Here is an 8703-nt window from a genome sequence, read left to right as displayed (position 1 = left end):
ATCCTCCAGATATCATGCATATTTGAAATTACTTTCAGATGATTGAAATATGATTATTGCCTTTACATATAAATAAGAGTGAAAACTTTAATGGGAGGCGTATCATAAGGATTGTAGATATCCCCTACCGTGGGATTTTCTTAGGAAATACTGGGAAGACATATCACTTACATAATTAGGGTAAGAAACAATGTAATGCATAATGGTATTCAACAAGACAGTTCACCCACGTTTCTTTGAGTGTGGAAGAAAAGAAGTACATATTTGTCAAATATGCCAAGCATTAAACTAAAGAAATATCAACCAGTGACAACAATCATTCTCCATGATTGCATTTAGAGGTTGTTTGATTGGAAGTAAAGTGAGTGTAAAGTAAATGCAAAGGTTTTAAGAAGTTTAGTGTTTGGTTGTATGAAAAATAAATTCAAGATAAAATAAAGTGAATGCAATGTATTCAATTTTAGTTCATTTTTTTAGGTAAACCGTTCTCACCCAGCTTTTAACAAGAACCATTTACACTGCTCCAAAGCTTGCTTGACCACCGCCAACAGCCACCGTCTCAACCACCCACTGTCGACCACCGTCGTCAACCATCTCCACCACTCTCAACTGCCCACCGCCGCCATCACAAGCTGACCACCGCAGCAATCATCACCGGTCACCACCATAGCAGCCCTCCAACGCTAGCTGCCGCCACCGCCAACCACCGAGCACAACCTTTTTACACTTTACATTGCATTCACTTTACTTCAAACAAAAAAAAAGTAAAGTCATGCATTACTTTTACACTCATCCAAACAACTTTAAAATATTCCTTTTACACAACATTTCTTTTCCAAGCAACCAAACAACCCCTTGGTGGCATTCAACACCATCAAATTCTTATTTTGATTATAGTGATGTAAATAAAATTTTTGCAAGGATCATATCAGTTTACCACATTGGGGTTCATCTACCATTTGGGAGGTCATTGCATTGTCAATATCATTTTATTAGCACTGATTCTTGACACCATTGGCATTTAAATTCATAAATGATTGTGTGGAACATTGCTATTTGGTAACTACTATAATTCAATTCATTGGATATCGAAATAAAGGTTATTTGTTAACTGCAGTGATGGTGCTAAATTGATGCATTAATAAATACCATTTCACCATTTAGGGGATTATTATAAATGATACCTAATAAGCAACTCATGTTACTTGCTTGCTATTTCTATGCACAATATCCATCTCAGTTATTGCTTTTTACTAATCTTCATATTAGGCATAACTTTAAGTTCTCCCTCCTTGGTCACTGAGGTCCAAGTACAATAAAGGCCCATAATATGTATGGAATCCTTCTTATGTGCCATTGCCTAGAAGCTAGTTTAAGCTATATATTTATCAGTCATAAACTCAGCCCGTTGTATTTCCATTCATCATAAACCTGCTTTCATGCAATTCAATTTCGGTATAACTATCGAAAACGTATATGACAATTCTTTCTTCTAAACAAGTCACAGTATCACCAATCAAAACATAAACTACCTCTCTACTCTTCTCCACCTTCTTATAATTGTTGATAGTACCTCTCTTGGCCTCAATACCTCTAAAAAAGATAGAAAGGAATCTCAAGGATTAAACATCATCATAATTAGCCTTATCCCATCTTTTTGAGGTAGTACTATCCCAACTATTTAGGGCTGGCACACATTCCCCAATTGCCCTTTCTTAATGCTACATGTGTTAAATAACATATTCTTCACTAATCTTTTATAAAAAATTTATTAAAGTTACCTCGGACTACATATTTTTCTTCCTAATCCTTGGCATTCATTTTATATGCTCATCTTATTGGTGCATCTTCTACCTTAATTATACATGAAAAATTCACCTAAATCTATTTTTCACTACCATTTCTTCAACTGATGCTAAGATCATTCCCACTATTAATATGATCAATTTACAATCTAACCTTCCTAATTTTGCAACACATCCATCTTAAAATTCTCATTTATGTCACACTCAAATTTATCTATGAATGACTTCTCTATTAACGGCATTCAAATCCATACATTGCTGCTGCAATATTATAAAATTTACCTTTAAAACTGTGGGCTCCGAAAATTCAGCCCCGGCCTCCGCTCGCTCTTCTTAACTGGTTCAGCGCCGTTTACAGTGAATAGTCCTGTAGCTAGTAACGGGATTTCTGCAGGATTTGCGGTGATTTGGGCGTCTCGACAGAGCAGAGGTATGTACAAGGGATTTCTATTTTTCTTTCTCTTTTGGTTTATACATGGAGGTCAACAAAAACTATCATGATCTTCTCTTATTATACAATAGGCATTTCTCCATTTCAATGACCAAGCTCTTATTTTAGAAGTTAACTCCTTATCCATTTCATCATTCTTCTAAATAAAGATCCAAGTTACTTCAACACATCACACATGATAATGAACCTTATTTTCTAGTAATATTGGCTAATAGTTTCTAATATCACATCCAAGGTTTTAAAAGGAGAAATCGGGAATCGAGATGTTTTTCTAAGCAAGGAAAGGCGTAAGCCTCGAGTCGGAATGAGGCATAAGTCTCAAAATAATAAAAATAAGGTAATTAATTTAAATTAAATAAAATGAAGGTTTGTATAACTGCAGAATGAGGTAACCCTTAGTGTTATTGTTTAAGTATTTATACCAGAAGAGTTCGCTAGAACCATCGCCAAGTATGCAGAAAGCTTCCAGTGCAAGGCAAAGACTTCACTCAAACCAAAATGCTTCCACTTTCTTCATATTCGAGAACTTCGTCTAGTCCGTAGACAATGAACCCATCTCACATTTTAATTCCTTCCATCGAAGCTTCGAAGGTGATGTTTCGTAGTTCTGACAACACTTTTTAAATGGAAGCCTACCGGCAAAGATCGACCAAGCATCGGCAAATCCAAGGCAACTAGAGCACGAACATTCCCATTCTTTAAGTATATCTTCCCCTCAACATTCGTAATCACCGACGTCCGACGATGAAACAACGCCAGACGGCTTCTTCTTCAATTCATTCCTCTTCAATGCATTCCGAGAATCCAGAAATCGGAATTCCAAATCCATGACAGCACGGAATGGAAGGTCGTTTGAGAGCACTCCTGTCGAGCTCGATATGCGAGCACTCCTATCGGAAGAAAGGTCTGCGAGCACTCCTAAAATGAGGCATTGCCTCACACTGCCTCGAGGCGTTACGGCTAGACGTGCACGCCTCGCTGAAAAAAATCGCACGCCTCTCCAAATACATTGAGGCTTAAGCCTTGCAGCGCCAGGTTAGCCCCTCGAACTGAGTTGCGCCTCTGTTCGTATGCCTCGACCGCTATTTTAAACGTGGATCACATTTATTAAAATTAGATATCATATATCTAATCTTTATTCAACTAATTCTGAGCCCTTTAACTTCTAAATATTCGCTCTATTATTCTAATTTTCCACTTATTATGATTGATATCTCATTGATTAGATTTATCGTTTGCCAAAAAAAAACATGTAACTTCAAATATCTATTATAAGCATCTCTATGACTAAAGCAAAATCATACGAACATAGCTTGTCCTTGATGCAATCCAAACATGACTGGGAACTTTTTGGTAACTCTACAACTACTTTTAATACTATTCAATACTCTATCATACTATTTTAATAACTTCAATATACTTTAGACATAGTTTTCTTTTATGCATGCCAAATCAATTTTCACATACCCAATCAAATGTCTTACTCGATAAAATATGATGAAATTCCTTTCTTTTCTCTCTATAGGAATTTCACTAATTATTTTAGCACAAAAATCATGTCCATAGTGGATCTTTCAAGCATGAAACCAAATTAATACTCTACATCAACGTAACTATCAAGTCTATGTTCCATAAAGCTCTGCCTAAACTTTTCGCTCTCATAATCCCAACTCTCCTATAAGTGCAATAATCTTAAAAATCTACTTTGCTCTTGAGTAACAGTATTAAAACACTTCTTCTACAATCATTTGGCATCATGTTAGCCTTCAAAATCCAATTGAGAATATTGATTTACCAAACTACAATAATTTCATACATATGTCTACAATCAACAGTAATTTTAGCATGATCCAATGTTTTATTGTCATTCAACTTCTTCAAAGCTAACTTTACTTAACGTTTTTAGGCCAATCTAAAATATGTCGCATTATTCTATTCATTATACTTCCAAATAAAGTTCTTTTTTAAACTTATCGTTCTCTAACACCTCAAAGTAGCATTTTCACCTTGCTTGATGCATTCATCTTTAACTAGAAGTTACATATTGTCAAATTTAAAACATCTAAATCAACATATATATATATATATATATATATGGGATTTTTACATACATAACACTTAAAAGTTTATTATTTACTCATCTAACACCTAAACTTATCTATTTATACACATACCACTTAAAAGCACTTTGTCTTTCTAAAATACCACACCCTTTACTCTCTCCGTGAAAACCAGCCCGATTTAGGGTGGACGAAAGGGGCATTCCGTCCAGTCGTGGGAGTAGGCTCGAGAAGAAAGAAAGACATTTTTTGGTTGGTTTTTCTTACACGGAATACAGAATAAGGTATTCTCTCTGTGAAATGGGGTTTGAGAAATTGGGGAACGGGAAGGAGCGACGAAGGGGGACTCAGAGCTTGTTGAGGAGGAAGCAGGTGGATTCCTATCGGGTGAAGGCGCAGGAGGGAGGTCACCAGCTCGCTAAAGAACTCTCTGTTCTCCAGCTCGTTGCAATAGGTGTTGGAAATTTCAAATCTTTTTTTGTGATCTTGCTGCTTGATTGATGCATTGTGAATTAGATGTAAATTCTACTAAAGCAACTTGTTGTTGTTGTTGACGGTTGTTCAGTAATTCAAATTACAAGATTTTGTTTCGTTTTCACATGTCATATGTGGATTTTTGTTGAGATTAGATCTATGGTATTTTGTCCATTTGATCTAGGCTTTATGATTTTTCTGTTTCGGTGATTTTGTGAAGGAGTTTAATTGGAAGGTGTTGTTGTTTTCAGTTTCTTTTGGCGGAGGACGTTAAGGCTGCCAAATGCGGCCACGATCCTGAGCGGAGTTCGCCGAAGAATAGTCTCGGCCCTTTGGAGTTTCTTTCGAACAGACAGCCGAGAGCAGAGAGGGAGCAAGCAGACGATTTTCATGAACAGGAAGCTGAGTTTCGCGATTATTGGGCGGGTTTTGACGGAGGAAGCAGACGGAATGGTATTTTAGAAAATGAAATAAGTTTTAGGTGGTATGTGTGTAAATAGATAAGTTTAGGTGTTAGATGAGTAAATAAGAAACTTTTAAGTGTTATGTATGTAAAAATCCCTAAAAAAAAAAAATTGATCAAATAAAAATTGAAATTATAAAGCATTGGCTCATGACTAGAGCTTCATTTGGGACGATTTTTTTGTTACTTCTTAAAATAATTTTTTAGTAAAATTTCATATATATATATATATATATATATATATATATATGAACTAAAGACAGAAATCAGTTAATTTTGATTTAATCAATTCATGATCATACAAAGAACTGGACCAAGTTAAACCCAATGCAGTTGAAATAGGATCCTAATCAAACTACTCAAAAATAAGGAAATTTGGATAGAAACAGGGTGAAACCTGCCAACATAATTTAAGAAACAAATATTTTCAGACTATAACCCATAGGCTAAAACAGCACATCAAAGGAAGGCATCAAAACTCGTATCTGACCCATTGGTTTCAAAGGTGAGTCACATGAAATATCTCTAATGATCTATTCGGTCTCTATCTCTCCCACTGGATTATCTGAACACCAACTCAAACTGAGAGAATATACTGAAATCAACCTTTCAAAATAAAATTTTAAAACACGCATCCTATTCAGGAATGTCTACATTCACGTCCTTACATTTCACCTATATCCACAAACTGTCAAAAGGCACGCAGGACGGAAGCAAAAGCTATGAAAATTGAAGGAAAAAATAAAACTTCATAAAAACCATATACCCTTGTAAGTTGAGTTAGTGAAACTAATTCCTAGACCCATTTGGCCTACTGAATTGAATTTCGAAACATTCAAAGAAACCAATTAAAGATTGACTTATGGACGGCCACCTTAGGCAATCTAAACTTCCTCCAGAAAACCCCAGATCAAGAAAATTCAAACCCAAATCCAAAAACCAAATCAAACCTAAATTATATTTCAAAATTAAATCCATGTGACAACATATTGTCACTAGTGTATCATACCTTATTCTACATGGTCTCAAGCAAATAGTTCTTCGATCAACAGTTCAACATGGTGACGTTATCTTGCAGAAAGGAATCTAAGCACACCAATTTCTCAGCATTCATGCAAGTACCCATTCAAGGACGAAAATTGTTTTTACAGCATAAGAAATCAATAATAGCATAAGAAAAAGCAAGAGATTACCATATGTCCTCGGGAAATCCGTACTTGATCAGCTCCTCGTTCTCGTGTTTGTCCAGCCCCATGTAGATCGTGTAGTCCCCAACCTCTGGCCGGGCCTTGAAGTATAAAACCATCTCTTTCCTGCTTCAAGCAAAAGCGTGGATCAGGTCTTACAACCCTTAACTTCTTTTTTCAAGCTCGGTCAGAGAATTTCAGGAGAAACCTGAAGTTTGTGAGGGGAAAGGAAGGATAAGATCGTGAGCTCGCGATCGAAGAAGTTACAAAAGTAGGAGATCGGTAAGCGAAACGATTATAGGGTTCCTCGGAGACTAGGAGAAGGAATAAAAAATCGTCGCGAAGAAATGGTAGTTCAGAATGAAGGCCCCAAACAAACGAGAAATTTCGTTGTTAGAGATAAGAATGCGATGGAAATGACGCAGCTGAGATTGAGAAAAAAGCAAAGCAATCAATTGATGGATGCCTTTTATCATTCAACTTAACTTGCCAACTTCAATAATCTTAATATTGTGTTTAGATTAAACCAAATTTTAATTGGATTTATTTAAATATGATAGTTAACTTCAAATTTTATTATCACTTTAAAATAGATCATTATTTGTTTAAATATAGTCATTAAAATGAGACATAAAACTAAATGACTGCTAAAATAAAAATATGTATGTATTTCATATTTTGATATTTGTTGAACAATAATTGTTTAACACTGTCGTTGCCAGGTCTCAAGTCTTGAATGAGAGAAGTGGAGGATTGCGTTAGGTACTCGATAGACAGCGTAAAGCTTGTCGAATAATCATGATATGAATCCTTTAAAAATTAATGAGATTTTGACTTTTAACCGGACTCAATGGCGAAAAAGTATTCATGTACCCGACCCTACGTAGTGGGATAAAGGCTTGATGTTGCTATTGTTGTTGTTGAACAATAATTTTAGTCTTAATATTAAACGACAAGTACATTATTATTTTTTTTGTTTATAAATAATGATAGCTAATATTCATCTTATATTAATATTAAAAAAAACCCTTAATACTGCTACTAGGATTTATCCTAGTAGTATCAAAAGTTTTTATTGTAAAGCTTGAAAAAATAATATGTCTAAGTTTCAGAATAATTCTTAGTAAATATTATGGGCTAGAAAATATGTAGTGCTAGAGATAATTTAAAATTTAAGGGTTGTATAAAGAGTCCACACACACAAATAAGTGGAGAGCAGCACATATGGGTGTATACCTCCAACCTGGAAAAAGGTAGAGAGCTACACATTAGGACATGAGATTTTTATATAAAAGGCACAAAAGGAAGAAAAATTATGGGGTCTAACCCAGTTGAAAATAATTGTGGGTAAAAAATTATAAAGTGTGGCATTAGACACAACTAAGAAGAGTGCTAATAGAATGAGATAAGCATGAACCTTGAAAGATATTTCCTATGGAGATTTTAAGAGTTTTGAGGTGTCAGAGTTATCATAAGTAATTACTGTGGGATGATAATTGATGGTCGATGTAAGGAAGATAAGGTATGGAGGGTGTTTGACATGGTCATTGTCCTAACATGAGGAGAGATTATGTAGTTGGGAAGACTAATGTAGGACATTGGTAGATAACAGATATTGATCATTGACTAGTGTCGAGTAGTGGTAATGTTGGCAGTTGAGTAATAGTATATAGCTATTTTGATCATTCTCCTAATACAACGAGAGATTATGTAACTTACAGGGCAATCATTAGAAGTTCATAATTAATAGTCATTAATTTTTAATAAGCCTAGTTGTTGAAAAGGAACGTTAGATGTTAGCTGACTATGGACAATTACCTTGAGCATTCTCATGATAATAGGGGGAAGCAAGCACCTACTTAGATGGTTGTCGAACATAAGTTCCCAATAGACATCAAACGTCAGTATTTGACAAATATTGGATGATCATTCATAGGGAGGAGTTGGGAGAAAATTCACAATCAACTTAGTTATTTTCCGGATATAAGTGGAGATTAAACAATCAATAATATAATGATTGAAGGTAAGTGGCTAATGAACATTGAATCTCAAAATTTTTTTATTACCACGTATTAAATGATAATAAATGGAAGTATTAGGGTGATAATGGGTGTTTACTCAATCACTCTCCTCATAAGAAGGAGTACAACCTACCACGAAAATGAGCATCATATATCAATGATTAATGAACATCAAATGTTGGTCAAAGTCATTATCCAAATACTGATTAATGAAAAATGTCAAAGTTCAAGAGATAATGGGC

At 35.0% G+C, this 8703-nt stretch overlaps 1 long non-coding RNA gene across 1 annotated transcript; it reads left to right on the top strand.

Moving 5' to 3' along the window:
* The first annotated feature begins 4374 nt into the window (after window positions 1-4374).
* Window positions 4375-5340, top strand: LOC114580125. Its single transcript, XR_003701411.1, has 2 exons — window positions 4375-4770; window positions 5042-5340. It is a non-coding gene; the product is annotated as an uncharacterized LOC114580125 (long non-coding RNA).
* The last annotated feature ends 3363 nt before the right edge of the window (window positions 5341-8703 follow it).

The sequence above is a fragment of the Dendrobium catenatum genome, unplaced genomic scaffold (genome assembly GCF_001605985.2).
Source record: "Dendrobium catenatum unplaced genomic scaffold, ASM160598v2 fragScaff_scaffold_783, whole genome shotgun sequence".
Classification (NCBI taxonomy): Eukaryota; Viridiplantae; Streptophyta; class Magnoliopsida; order Asparagales; family Orchidaceae; genus Dendrobium; species Dendrobium catenatum.
Note: the sequence above shows the minus strand (reverse complement) of the source record. Positions and strands in the feature narration are given on the sequence as shown.